Raw genomic sequence first — 22229 nt, 5'->3', positions numbered from 1 at the left:
GATTTAAAAAGCGCTGAAGGAGAGAGGCATACACTTTCAAACGCCCTACGCAAGCATCCAAATTCACTGGGAAGAAGGATCTTGCTTGTACAGAACCGCGCACGAAGCTGGGCTCGAGTTCCGTAAACGGGGAGTCGAAGTGGAGATGCCAGCAGCGAGTACCGAAGACGACGCGGAGATGCGGCTGCAGACGTTGCTGGGATGGCAGCAGCAGGAAGAGCAGCCCTCGAGAGAACACGTGTCATCTACGGCGCTAAGAGCAAAAGAGAGGCTGAAGGAGTTTCAAAGACCCGACGAAATGTGATTCTAACAACAGACATTTCCATCATTGGTATTCTCGCTCATATGGCTTCCTCAATTTATCGATACGGAGGGGTGGCACCAGAAGAAGGAAGAGTAACGTTGGACATTAGGGATGGAGGCATCTTCTAAGCCTTCTAAATCTGTTATAGGGCGCCCCCCCCCCCCCCCCCCCCCCCCCCGAGTGGGAGTCAGGTATTGTTCCATTTCTGTTGTTTTCAAGTATCTGTTCCAAGTTTGTTAGTGGGGTCTACTGTCATGATATACATTCGTTATGAGTGGTATGGATAAACTGAACATTGTGTCAATAAATCTGAATGATCTTGACAATGCAATAAAGAGAAGCAGGCTGATAGCAAAATTAAAAAGGTGTAAAGCACAGGTGGCATTTATTCAAGGAACTCATTTGCCAAAAGAAGAGCATGAGAAATTTAAAAAGCTCGGCTATATAAATTCATTCTCCTGCTCGCACAAAAATACCAGGAGAAGAGAAGTAATCACCCTAGTCTCTAATTCTGTTAATTTTGAAGTGATGGAGGAAGATTGTGATAAAGAAGGTAGATATGTGATTGTTAAACGAAGGATTGACAATACTATTGTCACTTTAATTAATGTTTACTCTCCGCCAGAGAGCGACCGGAAATTCTTTCAATTATTATTTGACAAGATTATTACTAAAAGTGAGGGAATTTTAATTTGTGGGGGTGATTGGAACACAGTTTTAAATCATTCCAAGGACACAACTAGTACAAACATAAATAAAAACAATAAATCAAAAGATATGAAAAGGTTAATAAAAGAGGCAAGTCTATGTGATGTGTGGAGAGATCTTCACCATCTAGAGAAAGACTATACTCACTATTCAGCAGCTCATAAGGTTCATTCCCGGATTGACTTTTTTCTGATGAACAATAATGACAGGCATCGGGTCATAGACTGCAGCATAGGAATAGCTGATATTTCTGATCACAATGGTATACATCTAACCATTCACTTAGATAACCCAAACAAGAGATCATTGTGGAGAATGAACGTCGGTATTCTTAATAGTGAAAAGAATGTCAAAGAAATAAAATAAGAAATTCAAGATTGCATTGCCAATAACAAAGATGACGAAATAGAGCCAATAATTATTTGGGACACTATTAAAGCAGTAATGCGAGGAAATTTGATATCAAGAACTGCCCATATTAAAAAAACTAAAAAAATTAAACAGGCTAAATTAGAAGACCAACTGAAGGAACTAGAGAAAAAACAACACCTAGACAAAAGTGAAGCCTTGACGGGAAGTATAAAAGAAATAAGAAATCAACTGACAGATTTGGCTACTGAAGAGATCGAAAGGAAATTAAGGTTTACAAAACAGACCTTTTATGAAGCAGGCCCAAAAGCAACTAAATTATTGGCAAGGTGTCTAAGATCTCAACAAATGAGAAATTCAATTAACATAATTAGGGATCTATCTACCAGAGAATTAAACTTTGAACTCGGAACAATTAAAGATATCTTCCAGTCTTATTATAAAACCTTGTATGAGCAGTCAGCACAAGTAGACGAAAAGCAAACGGAGGATTATCTGGCTAAATTGGACCTCCCCTCTATAGGGACTACACAGAACGAGATGCTATCTAAACCGATAACTAAAGAAGAACTTGATAAGGGAATTAGTAGATTAAAAAGTAATAAAAGTCCAGGGAGCGATGGTTATCCCAATGAGTGGTATAAGGTTTTTTAAGAAGAGTTAACTCCCCTGCTGTTAGATTCATTCAACTGGACACTTAAACAGGCAAAAAGCCCTCCTTCTTGGAAGGAGGCTGTTATTTCTGTTATACTAAAAGAAGGGAAAAATAAGGAGTATTGTGGGTCATATCGTCCAATATCCATCCTAAATGTTGATTATAAATTGTTCACCTCCATAATCGCAAGAAGACTAGAGCTTCTTCTTCCGGATTTAATAGACGAGGACCAGACAGGATTTATAAAGGGACGTCAAACACAGGACAACATACGACGGACTTTACACGTAATTCATGAAGCCAAAAAACAAAACATTGCAACAGCTTTAGTAAGCCTAGATGCCGAAAAGGCTTTTGATCGGGTCTACTGGACCTATCTCTTTGCAGTTTTGAAGAGAATGGGATTTAATGAAACTTTAATTCAGTGCATAAAAGCCTTGTATTACAAGCCAGAGGCAAGAATCAAAATAAATGGTGACTTGACTGATAGTTTTGAGCTCTTCAGAGGAAGTAGGCAGGGCTGCTGTTTAAGCTCCGCCCTCTTTGCCTTGTTTATAGAGCCTTTGGCCCAGCACATAAGACAAACGATTGAGCTGAAAGTAGTAACAGTCACCAAAGAAGAACAAAGGATAGGCCTCTTTGCAGATGAAATTATAGTATACCTCCAAAACCCTGATCAGTCATTCCCTAAACTTTAAAAAATTTTAAAAGATTTTGGAAAATTATCTGGATATAAATTAAATATCACAAAAACTCAAATACTCTGCATTAACTATAGACCAGCCGAATTAATTAGATGAAAATATAAACTTGCATGGGATTGTGAACAAACAAAATATTTAGGGGTTAATCTGACTAAAGAATTAAGCACATTATATAAAGTTAACTATGGTAAAATAAATATAGAAATTCAAAAAGACTTGACAAAATGGACACATTTAGTTTTAGATTTCAGCTCAAGAATAGAGGTGATAAAAATGAATGTTGTTCCCCGGTTGATGTATTTATTCAACTCTTTACCAGTTCATATACCAGACACTCAGTTTGCTAAATGGGATAAACAAGTGAGTAGGTTTATTTGGAAAGGAGCAAAACCAAGAGTAAGTTTTAAAATGCTTCAGCCTGAGAAAAAGAAAGGAAGTCTCTATCTCCCAAATTTAAAGGAATATTTCTTAGCTGCTCAGTTGAAATATGTTATTAACTGGTGCGCAACAGAATACTATTCCAAATGGAAGCATATTGAACTTAACTTTGATACATGCCAACCCCAATCAAGACTTGGAGACAAAGCTAGTTCACGACCTAAAGAAGTGAACCCTATAATAGAAACAACCCTTAAGATTTGGTGGGACATAGTGAATAAATTCAAGTTGGAAGGAGACTGTAAGTTGCTGGTATGGCCCTCGCATTCCCCTAAATTCACAAGTGGTCAGCTTGATAATACCTTTCTAAGATGGGTGGATAAGGGAATCACAGCTGTATGTACTTTAACTGAAGGGACGGTGTTTAAATCTTTCGAGAAAGTAAAAATTGAATTTAACTTGGATAACTCAGACCTGTTTAGGTACTTCCAATTAAGACGCTTTTTTAATGCCGATATCAGGGTTCATTTATCACAAGAGGGCAGTGAACTAGTTGAAATGGTGAGATGGGCATACAGAAAACTGCCATCAAAAATTGTATCCAGACTATATAAATGTCTACATAACTGTAATAGGACAAACTCACTGTATGTAAAACAGAAGTGGGAAATTGAATTACAATTTAAAGTGTCAGAGGAAGATTGGCATTCTATTTGCCTTTTACAACATGCTTCAACCAGCTCCAGACAATGGAGGGAATATGGCTGGAAAAACATAATTAGGTATTTTATAACACCACACATCAAAAGTAAGCAGCTTAAAATTTTACAACCATGCTGGAGACTATGTGGTAATATGGATGCCAATCATTCTCATGTATTTCGGACCTGTGCAAATGTCAGACCTTTTTGGGGGAATAGTGCAAAGGTAATCGAGGAAATCTTTGGCTACAAGATATCAAACGAGCCACGGACTATGTACTTGGGTCTACCATCTAAAGAGGAGGTACGTGTGGAGGATATCTACCTCTACAGAGTGATTTTGTTGGTCTGCAAGAAAACCATAACAAGGAACTGGATGAAAAGTGCCATTTAAACTGTGACACAATGGAGAGAAATTATGGACGAAATCTATGTGATGGAAAAGATGACTCATTATTTAAGACTGACAATGGACAAATTTGAGAAGAGATGGGAGAAATGGACACACTATATAACGCAGTTGTAAAATTTGTAAAATGTATATCCTTACAACAGTAGCAACCCAGTTTGTTTGAGGTTCTTATTTGTTGCAAAATAAAATATGTAAAATTAAAAAAAAAAAAAAAAAAAAAAAAGCCTTCAAAAGAAAAGCCTGGAATGTAACGGTGATTTTAACACTAGCAAAACAAAGGCTTGCCAAAAGTGATGAAGTGATCAACAGACCTTTATAAGAGTAATTTAAATGTGATTCTGTATAAATACATAACGTGCACATGCATAACACATGCCTGTGCTCAGCATAAGGTCATTTTGTATTAAAGATTTCATCCGTCGACCACCTGTCAGCTGAGCAGCCTTGGCGAAGTACTGCGCTCTCTGAGTGCTTATCTTGTTGAATAAATTGATTATATTGCATATTCAGTCTTTGAGCTTTGTTTTTCTGGGGAGAACGAACTTTTAGGATACGATGTAGTGGTCAAAACGGTGATATAATTCTTTACTCAGCCAGTTCATGTTTTTTGAAATGAGCTTTTCTCAGGAGACAGGTCTGCAACCACAGCAAAAAATGACAATTCCAAACATAAGCTCTGTGGCCTTCAGAACTCACTGCTGCGAGGGATCCGTTTACTGCACAAAATGTAATTTGCTGAGGCTGAGCTGTAAATCATACAGTTGTAAATTAGCTCTGCCTTGGCTCTAGAAAGCTCCTTGCCTTTACCAAAAGATGTATCAATTGGTCATTTTTTAATTACTGCTCTCATGAAAACAGATTAACAATTAGTTTGATCTCTCTCCCTCCACAATCCATGTCCTGACATCCCCTTAACTTATTTTGAATTGAAACAGTAATGCTGATGACTTAAACAATGAAGAAAAAGAAAAGGGAGCAATATATTTTACTGCAGCTTAGTCAACCATTTTATCTTTTTTGAAATTAGCAGAAATTATTTAAAATGGATGCTTTCTTTTAAACCCTTCTCGAATACAAGTTGAGGCAACGCAGACTCAGCAGAGGTTTCATGCTTCCATATGCATACTTCGTCACTGCAAGCATTTGAGTATTTTTATGAGAAGGCTTTTGCAAATTGTTACCAATATGATGTTGCAAGACAAAACTGCCAGGCAAGTCTTTACTGTCCAAATGAATGAAAAAGACATTTTATGATGATGAGACAGTAAATAATGTTATGTGGTATTTTAGTTCTAGCATCTGCGTGATGGCTAGTTGAGCTCGCTACATGCACAGATCTTGTAGGGCTTTTTTGAAGCTAGAACAGACAGTATAGGTTGTCTTTGAAAAAAAGAATTTGTCATTGAAAGTAAAATTTGTCATTGAAAAAGAAAAATTGAAAATAAAATTTGTCATTGAAAAAAATATTTCATTGAAAATAAAAATTGTCATTGAAAAAAAAAGAATGTCATTGAAAGTGAAATTAGAATTTTCTGAATTTTTCTTCATGTCTGTGCTTTCAGAGGCAAATTATTTTTTTACACTCAAAGTTTTTTATTTTTTATGACAAATATTATTTTCAATGACAAGTTCATTATTTTTTCAATGACAAATTCTTTTGTTTCAATAACAACTTCTACTGTCTCAGTTTTAGCTCCATAGCCTCTTAATATACGAAGAGTTTACTGCTGTGTTCGACACTGCATATAACTTTTAGTTTAATTTAGTTTTATTTATATAGTGTCACTTCTCATAGTCAGGTGAAGACCTTAGACTGAAGAGAGAAACCCAACTAATCCAATGTTTCCCAATGATTTCCTTTGAACAAGCTCTTTGGCAACCATTCAAAGAAAAAAACAGGCCGTCTGTCTCGACCAGTTGGGGTGAGATGTCCATTGATCAGTCATTACTTTCACCTGTCAGCTGTCTCTGTGTGGCGAATGATGCCTCACAGGTTGAGACAGAGGTAACCAAATGGTCAGATTTTTTACAAAAACATGGAAACAACAGAAATTTATTTCCAATTATTGCAACAAGTTTACCTCTTGCTGACAGCTGATAATCGACCTTTGTGGAGTTTCATTTTAATGTAAATGTTATTTTTTGTCTGGAGCATAATCTGTAAGATGTTTAATGTGGAGTATATGCTCTAAAGAAGAATCTTGTTCATATCCTCACATATTCGTACATCACAGAGAGCAGTTTTGCTTTGAAGTGATGATATCACACTTTACCATGGAACACTTTAAAGGCCTAAGCCCAGCTCAATTGAGCGAGTGAGTGAGCGAGTGAGTAGGCTAGTTGTCAGCTTACTCACTGCACTCTGACTAAAGATGATTGAATCTGCTCAAACACATTGTAAGGACTGGCCATGAAATAGTATTTCCTCCATAACTTGATAAACTTAAAAACCAGATGTTTCACAAACTCACTCATGACATTTATTTAAACAGCTGTAACCTATAATCTTTCACTCACTCACAGATAAAGTGAGCATCAGAGTAAGACCGACATATATATAGTCATGGAAAAAATTATTAGACCACCCTTGTTTTCTTCAATTTCTTGTTCATTTTAATGGCTGGTACCACTAAAGATATATTACCTGAAAAATACAATGAACATGATGGAAAAATGCAGCTGATTACATCATACTTCATGTCATTTTGGACATGCTTAAGCTTAATTGTATTCCCAGGGTATATAAGAAGCCATTTCATGTCATACGCAGCACTGCACATGCAAAGGCCTAGAGTGGTTTTCTGCTTACATTCAAACCGTAGCACAACTCAGAAGATGTGAGCTCTCACACAATGCCTAAAACAAAAGAATTATGTGAAGTCACAAAGGCAGCCACCTTGACACTGCTGGAAATTGACATGAGTGAGAGATGGGTAGCAACAAAACTGAAGATCTCCAAGACAGCTGTTCATTACACCAAGAAAAAACAAGCCAAACATGGTACTACAAATTGCTGGCTGGTCACGGCAAGAAACACCTTTCTACCCCACGAGATGACTGTGCACTCATCCATTCCTATGTTGGGAATTGTCTTCAAACCTGCAGGGGCCGTAAAAATGAGTGGGCACTGTCGAGAAATGTGACTTGTTCAGTAAGGACAGTTCGAAAGTGACTTCTTGACGCTGGTCTGAAGTCACACAGGGCACGGAAGAAGCCCTTCATCAACGAAAAGCAGAAGAAAGCCTGGTTACTCTTTGCTGGGGATCACAAGGATTGGACTGTTGAAGATTGGGCGAAGGTTTTCTTCAGTGATGAATCCAATTTTCAGTTCATGCCCACTCCAGCCAACATACTGTTTAGGAGGAAGCCTGGAGAAGCCTACAAACCAGACTGTCTTGCCCTTACAGTAAAACATGGGGGCGGATCAGTGTCGATCTGGGGTTGTTTCAGTATGAGTGTAACAGGGCAACTGCAATTGTGTGAAGGGTGAATTAACCAGATCATGTACAGGGCTACTCTTGAACACAGTCTTCTTCCATCAGCTGGAAAACTCTTTCCTGCCCCCAATGACTTGATTTTCCAACAAGACAATGCCCCTTGCCAGAGGGCAAGGTCAGTTAAAGCCTGGATGGAGAACCAGAACAGTCGAACCATGCCTTGGGCTGCTCAATCACCAGATCTAAATCCAATTGAAAACCTGTAGAAAATCATAAAACACAAAATAGAGAACCACAAGCCCAAAAACAAAGCAAATTTGTTTGAATATGTGCGACAGGAATGGACTGCTGTGACAGCAGAACAATGTCAGAAGCTGGTGGAGAGCATGCCAAGATGCATGGCTGCAGTCATCAAAACAATGGTTATGCAAATCGAATACTAACTCCTATGCGTATCATGTGACTAAAACAGACAGAAAAGAAAAGATGGGATACCTAAAAGCACAGTTTTTGACAGTACAATGTCATACCTATTGACGTAAGAACTTAAGTGATTGTGGTTATTATCAAGAAAACCATGGAAAATGGCGAGATATCAGCTCAAACTCTTATGAGCGGTTTTTGTTATCATTGTATTTGTCCAAACAAATGTACCTTTAGCTGTACCAGACATGAAAATGAACAAGAAATTGAAGAAAACAAGGGTGGTCAATAATTTTTTCCATGACTGTATATCACAGATAATATGATGCCATCGTCTCAATCCTGCTGGCCTTGGCTCTTCTGTGTGGAGTTTACAGTGTATCTTCTCTGTGGGTTACATCTGTTGTCCTCCAACAGTTCATATGCATGGTCTCACTTTGCTGATACCGAATAGCTTTATTTGGGAATTTAAAATATAAGATAAGATGAACTTTATTGATCTTGCAGTGGGGAAAGTTCACCATGCAATCAATATCTATGTTAGCCCTTTTGTCAGGGCCCTCTGCCTGGTCTCTGCATCTGCCCCCACCTGACCTCCTTTTACCTCCCTCTTCCCCTCATTCTTTTGCTCTCCCTCTTTTTTCCCTCTTTCTGTGCTCCCTTTCTCTCCCCTCACCACTCTGCACTCTCCTGTCTGCTCCGCTCTCCTGTGGCTGTAACAAACTAAGCAATCAAATCTCCAGGAATTCTGGACAGCTGTGGATCAGCAACCTGCCTCATCAACAACTTCATAAAAACCAGCTCATCACTCCAGCTTAGCTATCTGTTGACTGCACTGTCCGGTTATACCCAATTCTGCCTCACCTGGCCACTTGCCGGGAACCTGGACCCCTCCCCCTGAAAAGGACCCAGACCCCTTGTCTGCTCCATCTGACCCAGCCGCTTGCTGGGAACCTGGACTCTTCCTCCTGAAGAGGACCTGGACCCCCGTCTGCTCCGTCTGACCCGACCTAGTATTTGAACGATGTTGCAGTTTAAATTTGATTTCATACTTTTTGGGTAAAACATAGCAGAGCACTACTAATAATCTGTCAAATCTGGGCCTTAAAATTGACTTTTCAAAGTGCGGGTTGGGGTCCCTCCCTTCAATGCTTCATCTATGGGGAATTAATACACTTTGAGATACTACTTGTAGGCTTGACTACAGGTCTTAGCTTGTCCTGTTCTTCCCATAGATTGCATTTCATCGCTTTCTTCAAAGTTCAGGGATATTTGAATGACATCCATGACATGCTCTATTCTTTCTCTGTCCTCTGTCCCCTATATTTTAATACATTCCGCTTGATAAGATCTCTGGTAAAAATCTTCTGTTAAAACTGCTCTTGTAGATCCCCAGCTCTGTCATGAGCATCATATTGTGACAATTGTTTTAATTTGTGATTTCGTTTTTAATTTTGTCTGCTTTCAGATGCAGCAGTATCTTAATGAATTTCTCGATAATGGTGAATACACCATCATGCAACACAGTCTCTGCAAACCATTGAAAGGAAAATTAAGCATACGAGTCAGTGGATACCTTGACTTGGTTCAAAGCTGACCACCCTTTCTCTGCACTTACCTGACATAAGAAGTATGTCAGTAGGTTTTTAGATTTCTCTACAACATCTAAGAAAGAGAAATTCTTAGATTACCGTTTTTCCACAGTTGCTTGACATAACAGAAAATCTATTGTGTCAATGGAGAATCTCATGTCAATTTCATCTTTCAAGGACCCTACATACGATGCCGTAAAATTGTATTTGCCCTCCTACAGAAATCTTCTATTTTTGCATATTTGTGACACGTACACATTTCAGATCATCAATCTAATTTTAAGGTAAGACAAAGATCACCCAAGAAAACACAAAATGTAGTTTTTAGATGATGACTATATTTTTTGAAAGAAAAATGCTGTCCAGCACACGTTGCCCTATGTAAAAATGTAGTTGCCCCCTTAGCTACCAATTTATCAAATTAATTTGGCAATTAGTTCAATTTCACCAGCCACACCCATGTATGACTACTGCCAAGCTTTGCGAAGTAGCTAAAGGGTCTCAAAAAGCAGCACATGATGTCATGTTCTAGAGATTCAATAACATTTTTCAGCCTGGAAAGGGTTAGAAAGCCATTGCTAAAGCTCTGGGATTCCAGAGAACCACAGTCATGGCAGTCTTGAGTTTCGAGTGACCCTAATACCTCTGAATTTTCAATGATGTAATCATTAAAACCCATGCATCTTTGTCACAAAAAACCCCCAATAATCATGTATTTTAATTCTTTCATAGAATTAAAATACATGTAGTTCTTCTGAAAATGATGTACTATACTATAAAGTATACATAGAGCAATGCTAATATTTGGTTAAATGTCCCCTGGCTTTTTTCACCCCAGTAGGGGTTTTTGGTAGCTGTCCACAAGCCTCTGGTTTATGTTTGACTCCTCTTGACAGAACTGGTAGAGTTAACCTAAATTTGTTGGCTTTCTTACAAATAATTTTTTCTTTAGCACAGTCCACAGACTGTGATTGATTGTTGGAGTTTAACTCAGGACTCTGAGGAGACCAGTCTTAAACCTAGGGTCTAACCAGATTTAACCATTTCTCCACCACTTTTAATGTGTGTTTGGACTCATTGTATTGTTGGAATGCTCAACTATGCCCAAGATCCAACCTTCTGGTGAATGATTTTAGATTTTCCAGAAGAATGTGAAGGTAATCCTCCTTTTTAATTGTTTCTTTTAATTTGGGTAAAGCACCCACCAAAACACTGCCAGTGCATAATGCTACCACCACCATGCTTGTTGATTGGTATGGTTTTCTTGGAATTAAGAACCTCAACCTTTCGCCCCCAAACATAATTCTGGTCATTGTGGCCAAAAAGCTACATTTTTGTTTCATCTGACCAAGGCCTTTTCTTTGTCCATGTGGCAAACGTCATTTGAGTCATAAGGTCTCACTTTTAGAAGAAGGGCTTCCTGCTTGCATGGTAGCCTCTCAGCCCATGGTGATGTAAAACATGCTTGACTGTAGACACTGACACCTGTGTTCCAGCAGGTTCTAATTCATTGCAGACCTGCTGAGCGCCTCGGATTTTCCCGCTGTAGTGTTTTGTGGCTGAATCTAATGAGTGTATCAAATGGAAAATTCAGAGTTATAGGAGTCATCAGAAGCTCAAGACTGAAATGATTTATATGGTCTGTTCAGCTGTTTGTAAACTTCTGTTCAAGACTGTATATGATAGAGAAAGTTGCCACAACAACAGACGAAGTTCCATTCTTATTCAATGGCATGGTGAGAAATTACCTTTAATAATTAATAGTTCCTGAGATATTGTCATTCAAACACAGCCTCAAATTTCAATGTGCAAAAACATATGCTAAAGGTGGGTCGACGGGCATTAAAAAAAACAAAACACAATTGTCATCTTGGAAAATATTTGATATTGAAAAGTTTCAAGCACCATCAGAGATGGTTGAGCATAAAGCCCCTCATGATTTGAGACAGAATTACCCAATCCAAACCATGGAAAATGTAATTGTTGCGGGCCTGATCATACAGTCTGCACTGATAGAAAAATATATCAATCACATTGTCACTGAGAAGTGCAGTTTCATGATGCAATAAGCGAACAGAAAATTTTGATGCCAAACATATTGCATTGTGCATCTAATAGTTTAGAATCATCTCCATTTGTTTGAGGTAGGGCTGGGCGATATGGCCTAAAAAAAAAAAGTCTCAGATTTTTTCACAAAAAATCCTGATTCACGATTTATCCGATTTTTTTTAAACCCCCTAACTAATCTCCGCATGCTGGAGTCCAGTCTACTCTATGCAAATGAGCTGCAGCCCGCTACAGGTAAACACACCGGATCGCAGCTGGAAATGTGCCGCATGTAGCATGCAGGTCCGGTCGCGGTGCGTTTCCAGCTGCGATCCAGTGTGTTTACCTGGAGAGGGCTGGAGCTCATTTGCATAGAGTAGACTGACTTCTACTTTATGCAAATTGGATGCGGCGTGCGGAGATTCCACGCATCGTGAAACTGTCCTCAAACTTCTAAACTAGGCGTTGGTGACCTAAAACGAGGACAGATTCAGCTGCTGCACAGCTTATTTCTCACCTCAAATGCTTTCAGAAATACTTTTCGCTGACGTGTTTTTTGAAATAAAATGGAAAATTTATGGCCGAGCCGCTGTGTTTATCCGACTTGTCTGCTAGACTGTCCAACTGAAAGCTCGGTCACATGACCATGTAGCGGCCTGCTGTTGCTCAGCGCAGTCATGTGACAATGTTGTGGTCCGCTAGTGACTGCCCGCCGTCCATGCGATTTTCAGATGCGGTGCATTGCTGTGTGGGAAAATCGCATCTAGTTGACACGCGCCTTTAGATCTGCGCCACTCGCCGCCATGTTGTTTGTGCATCAAGCGCGGGGGGGAGGGGGGCGCGCACTCTGAACTACGGGAGCCCAGCAGGCAGGCGCTGGTGGCGGATGTTGATGAGAAAATCGATTTTCATTAAAACAAATCGACATTAAGTACATAGTCGAATTAATCGATAAAATCGATTTATCGGCCAGCCCAAGTTTGAGGTGTTTTCGAGCTAAGCTCTTTTCCACAACAAAGCTAAAATTGAGTTCAAATCATTATGTAAGCATCTGCAGTGTTTCCCTCTGCATCCCAATGGAGAGTTTTTTGGCAGGTCCTCGGTAGATTGGAGGCTTAATGGTGACTGGAGGAGCATGAAATTACTGAGACAGGCTTGGCTTTGTCGATGCAGGCACACATGCATACACAGACACGTCTGTTTGTCTATCTTTGTGAGACAGTCATTTAGCATTATGTATTTTTCAGCCGTTTATCCTTAACCATCACAAGTGCTAAAAATAACAAAAAAAACCTTGCAGGGGTGTGAGAAACTATGGGCTGGGCTAGAGTTTCCTCACTTTCCCAAAATGCCCTCACTCTGATGGTTTGAAGCTCAAACTGGTCCTCACAAAAGTAGTTGTACAAATACGCACGCATGCACGCACGCACGCATGCACGTACGCATGCAAACAGACTGGAGTGTTATTATCACCAAGGCGGAGAACAGTGATTCTCACGTTAACCTGCTGTTCTCTTCTTTATTTAATGCCAGTCACCACCCTGCAATACGATACATTCAAAACAATGATATCAGATAATCATCTGATATCTTGATCAATGTTGTTCGAAGTGAATGCATTTAATTTTTGTGGACATTTGCAGAATTGTTTTCAGCATTTCTCCAAAACAGATTTTGCTTCTCAGTCACAGTCACTGAGTCATATTACTATCAGCAATACAGACCTGATCAAAATCTTAAGACCAGTTGAAAAATAGCTAGAATTTACCTTTTGCACATTTGGATCTTAATGAGGTTTTAAGTAGAGCTACAATATGCAAAAGCAAGAAGGGAGAGTGAGACAAAAAGCACTTTGAAAAAGTAATTTATTGAAAACAACAAGTAAACTGAAACAGGCTGTTTATCAGCTGATCAAAAGTTTAAGACCACAGGCTATAAAAGCCCAAATCTGCTCAAAATTCTCATTTTCTGTCAGGCATTCACACGGTCATGCCCTCCTGATGGCTAAAGCTAAGAAGCTTTCTCTTCTTGAACGTGGTCGGATCGTCGAGCTGCATAAGCAAGGCCTCTCGCAGCGTGCCATTGCTGCTGAGGTTGGACGCAGTAAGACAGTCATTCTAAATTTTTTGAAAGATCTGTGCATTATGGAACAAAAAAGTCAAGTGGTAGACCCAAAAAAATTACACCTGCGCTGAGCCGGAGGATCTGATTGGCTGTCCGTCAAGACACAGGGCGGTCCTCGACCCAAATTAAGGCCCTTACTGGTGCCGACTGCAGCGCAATAACCATCAGATGGCATCTGCGGGAAAAGGGTTTCAAAAACAAAAAATGAATTCAAAGACCTCGTCTCCCACAACGCCACAAAACTGCCCGTTTAGACTTTGCCAGGGAGCATCAAACATGGGACATTGAAAGGTGGAAAAAAGTTTTATTCTCTGATGAGAAAAAAAATTTAACCTTGACAGTCCAGATGGCTTCCAACGTTACTGGCATGACAAGGAGATCCCACCTGAGATGTTTTCTACCGGCACAGTGGAGGGGGGTCCATCATGATCTGGGGTGCTTTTTCATTCAGTGGAACACTGGAGCTTCAGGTGGTGCAGGTCGTCAAATGGCAGCTGGTTACGTGCAGATGTTGCAGCAGGCATCCCTCATGACTGAGGGCCCTCGTCTGTGTGGTAACAGCTGGGTTTTTCAACAGGACAACGCTGCAGTTCACAATGCTCGCTTGACGAAGGACTTCTTCAGGCTTCAGGAAGAATAACATCACTCTTTTGGACCATCCCGCATGTTCCCCTGATTTAAATCCTATAGAGAACATTTGGGGATGGATGGCAAGGGAAGTTTATAAAAATGGCCATTAGTTCCAGACAGTTGATGCCCTTCGTGAAGCCATCTTAACCACTTGGAGCAATGTTCCCACCAGCCTCCTGGAAACACTCGCATCAAGCATGCCCAAACGAATTTTTGAAGTGATTAACTAGAACGGTGGAGCTACTCATTAATGAGTCCTACTGAGAACATTTTTTGTTCTGGTTTGGAGAGCTTTTTGTAATTTTTTGAGCGATGGTCTTAAACTTTTGATCAGCTGATAAACAGTCTATTTCAGTTTACTTGTTTTCAATAGATTACTTTTTCAAAGTGCTTTTTGTCTCACTCCCCCTTCTTGCTTTTGCATATTGTAGCTCTACTTAAAACCTCATTAAGATCCAAATGTGCAAAAGGTAAATTCTAGCTATTTTTCAACTGGTCTTAAGATTTTGATCAGGTCTGTATTGTGTACAACACATCTAGAAGCTGTGTATGGATTGTGAAGGCGAGAACATACACAGTGTGTACTATATCTTAAATAATTTCACCCAAACAGCACTCCGACTGATCAAACTCTGCAGCAGACCACATTGCAGTAATAAAGTATTGACATTCAGTTTTTTCTGTCAGTCGAAGTAAAGGCCCTTTCAGACATGGGATATGGAACATTGCTGAGTTCATCATTCCAATAAAGTGACAGCATTCTGTCTTTCAATCCCTTTTCAGACATTTCTGTTAATTACTCTGCCAAGGAACACGGTGGAGTAATTTGTCTGTCTGTGCACATTATTCAAAAACGGAATAACGGGTTTGAATGAAATTTTCAGGGAAGGTCAGAAATGACACGAGGACCACCTCATTAGATTATGGCAGTGATGTGGCTTATAGTCTGGATACACAAATTTGTTAAGGATTTCGGTATCATTGCGAGATAGCGTCATGGCGTCACTGTAACTATGACAACAAGTGAGCACTACGTCACCTGCATGCTGATGATCACCTGATTGCAATCCTACCTCAAATCAACTTATTGGAAATGATACTAGGAACAATTGAATAAATTGTGGTGGTGTTTCCGAGTCCCATCAATTCCCGCCACTCGCTACATGTTTAGGTCACACGATTCGGTGTCCGTACATAATGTACACATGCATAAGACGTGCCTCTGCTCAGCGCAAGATCATTTTGTTTGTGGGTACATCTATATAAAATGGCCACATTCTATAATGCCGTGATTTCTAGAGATCGACCGATTATCGGTCGGGCCGATTATCGGTGCCGATATTTGGATATTTGACGTATATTGGCATCGGCCTTTTTTTAATCCGACGGGCCGATATGAAGAAATCAATTTAAACCTGAGTTATTTCGGCTCAGATGCAGCCGCGTCTCTCTCCCTGCTTTCTGTCTCCAGCACTATCCACCCCGCGCTCTGATTGGTTAAGCTTCAGTGGCAGAGCCTCTGAAGCAGTAGCTGTCCTCACACACACACACACACACACACACACACACACACACACACACACACACACACACACAGCAGAGAGGGAACGTTTTCTTGTGTGAGAAGCTCCAGAGAGAAAACACGTGTCGAAGGTAAATGCAGAAAACTCTTCCAAAATTGTAATACACATCCCAGTGCTCTAGATCTCACAACTACTACTAACGTTACAGTGAGCAGCAGAATAACGTAAGAGCGGAGTAAACATTAGCGGCAGCTCTGCTAACTCCTATTACCTCCCGACATGTCTGTGAATTACTTAATCCTCTGCGTAATCGAACGAAGCAGGAAGATGAAGCGTCGACGAGTCTCCCTTTAAACGTGTGTCAAAAGTGCGGATTTTGAACTTTCTACCAGTTTTTGAATAGTGTTGATCGACCAAGTAAAACCAGAGTTATGATCAATAATAAACGCTGTACTTTTGAGCGAACTTTAGACGAGCGCATTTCGTGCGTCATTGTATGGTGAACGGCTAAACGGGAGATTCTTTGAAGCCTTCTGTAGCCGACACAAAAACAATCAGAAACATCAGGGAGACTTTTGCAACTCTTAGGGAGTGACGTGTGAAAAACAAACAGCTCTGAGACTCCCTGCTGGAAGCACCTGGGACAAAGACGCTCAACAGTTGCAGCGGCTGGGGGATGAGAGCGTCTGCACAGGCATGATCCCAGTCAGAGCGTCTCTGTGTTACTAGTAAGAGAGTGGAATATTTAAGAAATACACGGAGGAGAGATGGCCAAAGTGCGGATTTGGAACTTTCTATCATTTTATTTAGTCAGGGGAGATTTCTCCAGGCTCTCCAGGCCAGGATCAAACTGCAACCCTCCAGTTACAAGACGGCCACTCTACCCACTGAGCCATAAAGCCCCTTTCCTATTGTTTTTGCCATTGTAGAGACTGTGGTGGACAGAAAAAGTTTTTTTGGAGTGGTACAAATTCATTTATGTAAAATTTTATTGTGACTCCTGATGATTTTGTAAATAGTTGTGACAAAGTGCCTAAAAATTTCCTGCATTTTAGTGCAAATAGTGCTATATAACTGTGTTGACTGCTGAATTTGCACATTATTTTATGACATAAACAATTTATATTTGCATTCTAAGTTCTGAAAAGGATTCTTTACACATGTTTATGGTGTCCACAGTAAAAAAAATCTAACTTTTTTCATACTCAGACTTTGTATTTTTTCAGCAATTTTAGGTCAAGTGTGTTCATACATTATATCAAAAATGTATAAATAATTGTAGAATCATACAGGTGAGGTTGTGCTGAAAAAAGGACACCAAGCAAAGCAAGATCAACAATTTTTAAGGTGAAATATAAAGGTACAGGTCAAAAATGGACCTCAGTCAAATTGTCCCCCCAGATTCCTAAGGGTTAAAGCAAAGATAAGTCATTATAGTTATATTTAAATTTTACTTTATTTACTGTGGAAAAATTTCAGGGAGGTATTTATTTAAGCTTTTATTCAACTTTATAAGAGATGCTTCTGAGTCTAGGAAATCCATGCACTTCTGGAGCTATTATTTTCTGTTTGTTTGATTAAATAAACATGCTTTAGGCATTTAAACAAAGTTCAGTGTTTGCATTATTCAATTTTTTTCACGCTAATTTTTACACTTTTATTGCAAATGAATATCGGCTCCAAATATCGGTTATCGGCCTCCTCTAACTACTAATAATCGGTATCGGTCCTGAAAAACCCATATCGGTTGATCTCTAGTGATTTCTGATCATCAATAAGTAATAAAAACAATGCTGCATTTCTGCAAAAATATACTGCATTTCTGACAATGCCATATAGAGGAATGAACAGCCTTGGCGGAGTACTGTGCTCTCTGAGTGCTGTTCTTCTGTCCACATTAGGGCTGGGACTTTAACGCGTTAATTTCGATTAATTACAGCGAAAATAACGCATTAAAAATAATAACGCAATTAATTGCACCCCCTCAGTTACCTCATTTCTGGCACACCGGTAACTCTGATGAAACCTCCAGCCCAGTAGATGGCGGTAATGAACCTAAAGTCTGTTTGCAGCCCTGAAGAGGAAGCACAGGAAGCACTGAGTGAAGTCAGGCACTGGTAAACAGTGAAGGAAGATGAGATTGAGCTTGTTGGGCAGAAAGTTTTTTTTTTCGTCTGCATTTATTCTCATTGTTTAACTCCAGAAAAGGGGTGTCAACATTATATGAGATTGATGCATATTTTAGTCTTGCAGCCAAATATTTTAATATTTAGTGCATGTGTGACCATCACCAGCTCTCCCTGAAAGCTAAGCTAACATTCTTTATTAGAATTTCCTATTATGAGCCAGGGAGGGCAGTGCTACACCTCAGTGATGTGCAGGGGAAACAAAGACTGGACAGGACGAAACAGGATGAACAGGGATAGAAACTAACAGGCGGTGCTATTACAATTAACGAATGTGAGGTAGTGTGTTATTCCCAACTACTAACTGCCCATCAATAAAACAGAAAAAAAACAACAACAAAAAAGAGATTCAATAAATAAATAAACAGTATTGAACACCATAATTGTGGATGTCCTGACAGTATAGAATAGAATAGGCCGGAAGAGGATACTAGTGAAAAAGTGAATGAGTTTAGTATAGAGACTCTGGAGAGAGTCTCAGCACATTCTGGTGGGTCCCATCATTCGCTGTCAATGGGACTCGACAGGAGCTGGCAAGACCTGATCAAACATACAAGTGTGAAGGACCCTGAAGCCCAGAACAGCTATCACGGCAAGGCAGGGCCAAGCCAACGGGGCACCCTTCCCCCCAGGGCCGCAGGAGCCACAGGGCAGCACCCCCCCAGAGAGCCACCGGGGCCCCCAGAGAGCCACTGGGGCCACCATGAATCACGCAGACCCGGAGAACAAGAGGGAGCAGCTACCGACACCCCCAGTGGACCAAAACCAACCCAGGCGACCCGGGGCGCGAGGACCCCCCCCGCCACCCAAACCCCTACCCCGCCCACCCCAGCCCACCACCCCGTCCGCCTACTCCTCCACCCCCAAGGGGGCCGACAGCCCCACGCAGCCAGGAAGCGAGACACAGGGGCCGAGTGGCCCACCGAAGGGATGGCCACCAGCCCAGCACAAAGCAGGCCGCCACCGGGAGCCGGCCAGAGGAAATCGGAGCCGGGCCCCGATGCGAGTCCAGAGGGCCAAAATGGACAGTGTGGTGGGGGCCCGGCGACGCCGACAGGGAGGCACCCCGCATACCCCCCGCACCAGGCCCCAGGAGAGCACAGCACACCCAAGGTCCCCACACCCTGCACACGCCCCGACAATCCAACCCCAGGACAGAGCCACCACATACCACCAGCCACAGCCACAGGACCCACCAGGATGGCCAATCCAGCCCCCGCAGCCCACCAAGAGCCACCACACCAGCCGGGACCCGTCGGGCAAGCAGGAGAGCCCCCCCAGGCCACAACCCCCAGGCCCCGGGGACCCCCCAGCCACAGCAACACGGATGATGGTCCACCCCTGCCGCCCCATAGCCATAAGGGGGCCGGGTCCCACCAGCAAGGCCATACCAGTGAACCCCCCCCCCCCCATTATCCCCTATTAATATGTCTCCCAATCCCTGACGGGAGACATTATCCCTGCGCCGTGATAGTGTAACCCTGAGTGTCATGTGGTGCATTAAAAGTGGGGAGGCTGGGCAAGGCGTCAAGGGGGCAGGCCAGAGTAACGCAGAGGATAGCTACTCTGCAGCCTACCCTGACCCAACTCCCCGAGCCATCCCCAAGGTGTGAGTGTGTGTGGTGCATTAAAAAAAAAGAAATTGGAGAGCAGGGAAGGCAAGCAAGAGGGTGATGTGGAAGAGACAGGGCCGTAAAGCCCTGCCGTCCGCCCCACAACAGAGCCCATCGTTCTCGCCCCCACCTGCTCTCGGGGCCCTAACTGTTGTGTCCCTATATGTGCCTAAGAGTTGCTATATACAGTGAGGTGTGAAGTATGTGAAGTGCACAGTAAGAGGCAGTCTGGTGTGGATCCAGCCCATGAGAACAGAGCAGCGGTTGAGACAGGTAGTAAGACCACTGATGCAGAGGGCCCCCAGAGCCAGGAGGCAAGAGGCCGAGGTGGGCCCACACGAACCCAACTGGCCCAGCCAGCACCACAACCCCCGGAAGTCGCAGCGCCCCGGCAGACGCCATAGCCCCACCATGGGCCAGCCGCACGCAGCACCCTGCCCCAGAGGGGGGACCAGGCCACACCACCAGGAAGCAAGGGCCACGAGCCCCCACGCCCACCCTGGAGCTGGCACGTCCAGGACACAGGGCGCCCACCCCGCAGCGTCACCGAGACCTCACCCATCCCCCACACCCCAGGACAGCACCAGGCCCAGACAGAAGCCCCCAGCCAACAGAAACTGAACTCCAGTGGCAGTACACAGGCAAGGACCAAGGTCTGTTCCCAGATGAGCTAGAGCCACCTCCCAGAGAGACCACCCGGCCCCCATGCCAGACCCCTAGGCAGTGGAGGGCCCCAGGGGAGGGAGAGGGGTGAGGACGAGCGGCCAGGCAGGAGAGGAGGGAGGAGGAGGGAAGCGGAGTGGGAAGGGACAGGGGAGCAACGGAAGGGCCGATCCACCTCAAACCCCAGGGCCAGCCAGGGCGCCCCAGAAGAGACCAGCCGCCGCCACCCCCAAGGCCCTGGGAGAGCGCTCAGACCCAGCAGACACAGGGCTCAAAGAGAGAGACACCGGAGACACCCACCCAGTTTCAGTGACTGCAACTTGCGTGCATGTAGTGATGCTGGCACCGAGCTTCTGCTGATGAATGGTCCATTGGCCTATGGATGCGGGTCGGAACAGAGTGGACTCTCCGAGTAGGTCTTGACAACTTACGTAGGGCTATTAGGAAAGATGACTCAGGGGAAGGATGACTCTTAGAAAGGAGGAGTCAAAGTGGTGCTTTCAGGTGTGGTCTTTTAAAGTGGATTTCTGCATAACATTAACTCAGGAGGGGGTCTGATACATTGTCCATCAGGGATGGCTGATGTCCAGATGTTCCCTCACAGAGTTAAACTTTCAGATAGCTTTTAATAGTTTATGGTTTCTACTTGATCCAGTATTGTGATGCATCACTTTTATATTTTTACTCCTGGTAGACAGACAATCACAACAAGACTAAGCACATATGTCATCAGACGTAGATGACAAATGTGTTTTTCCATAAAATTTCTAGTTCACATGAACTTACATATAAAACAACACATTTAAAGTGGGATCATGGTGTAATGGTGATCATAATGAGGGTATTAAAGTCAGTGTTCACCAGTTCTTTTAAATAAATAAATACAAATAATGGTGAAATCCAGGATGATAAAATAATTGTCTTTCTTGGTCCTAATGTGAGTTCAGTGTTCCTTGCGGTATCGTCGGTGAAGTGGAGCCCTCTTTTACTGCAGGGTCAGAAGTCAGTGTTTCTGGCAGTCATTTGGTCCATTGTAGGTCTGATAGTGGCTGGGGGTTTGAGCCATCCACTTGGCTAAGCTAGCCCCAATATGCAACTTCGTTGTCTGGAGGTGTGTGTTGTGGAATCTTCTGAAGGGCTGCCTTCCCCTGGCCTTCTCCTGATAACACAAACTTAATGCTACAGATCTGGAAGGTCTGAGACTGACCATCTGGCGGGGTGCCTTGGTGTCTGCTCTGTTGATCACAGTGGACCTCGTCTCCAGACTATGACTGAAAATGGATGAAACACAAAACTCCAAAGTTTTGTGCTTCACGTTTACATGGAAATATTAATTCTGAATTAAGGTTTACATGGACCGCACGTTTATTCCCCTTCCTTAATTCTGCTTTAACGCTTGGGCGTTGGAAAGGATTCTGATTGGACAGGGAGTGGACGTGATGTATCCCTGTTTACCGGAAGAAAAGAAACTCCGTTTGCCGCGGCATTTCTTTTCCCCAACAACATGGAGGAACAACTAATAAGCACGCTTTTCGCTTTGCTTTTTAATGTTATTTTGAAACAGCAACTCGACAATGGCGTACTACTTCTGTTGTGTCACTTGAGAAGGAGAACATGTATGTCGCTACATCATCGCTACGTGAGGAGCCAAGCATGCGCAGAATGACCGGAATTAACTAAAGCGGAATTAACTGTATACATGAATAGAACGTACACAGGAATTAGTTTATTCGGAATTAACATCAGAATAAACCATTTAGT

The 22229-nt window shown here is 42.2% G+C and overlaps 1 protein-coding gene across 11 annotated transcripts in view; it reads left to right on the top strand.

Annotated features, from left to right (window-relative positions):
- cblb (Cbl proto-oncogene B, E3 ubiquitin protein ligase) overlaps nucleotides 1–22229 on the top strand; it is a 135297-nt gene that overhangs the window by 10324 nt on the left and 102744 nt on the right. Inside the window, exon 1 of one of the 11 annotated variants that reach the window (XM_055017237.1) lies at nucleotides 16049–16136. The exons of the other annotated variants lie outside the window; for them this stretch is intronic. The gene's annotated coding sequence lies outside the window, so the exon portion shown is untranslated. Of the gene's footprint in view, nucleotides 1–16048; nucleotides 16137–22229 lie in introns of those variants that run through there. 11 annotated transcript variants of the gene reach the window in all.

The sequence above is a fragment of the Amphiprion ocellaris genome, chromosome 14, assembly GCF_022539595.1.
Source record: "Amphiprion ocellaris isolate individual 3 ecotype Okinawa chromosome 14, ASM2253959v1, whole genome shotgun sequence".
NCBI classification, from domain to species: domain Eukaryota; kingdom Metazoa; phylum Chordata; class Actinopteri; family Pomacentridae; genus Amphiprion; species Amphiprion ocellaris.
Note: the sequence above shows the minus strand (reverse complement) of the source record. Positions and strands in the feature narration are given on the sequence as shown.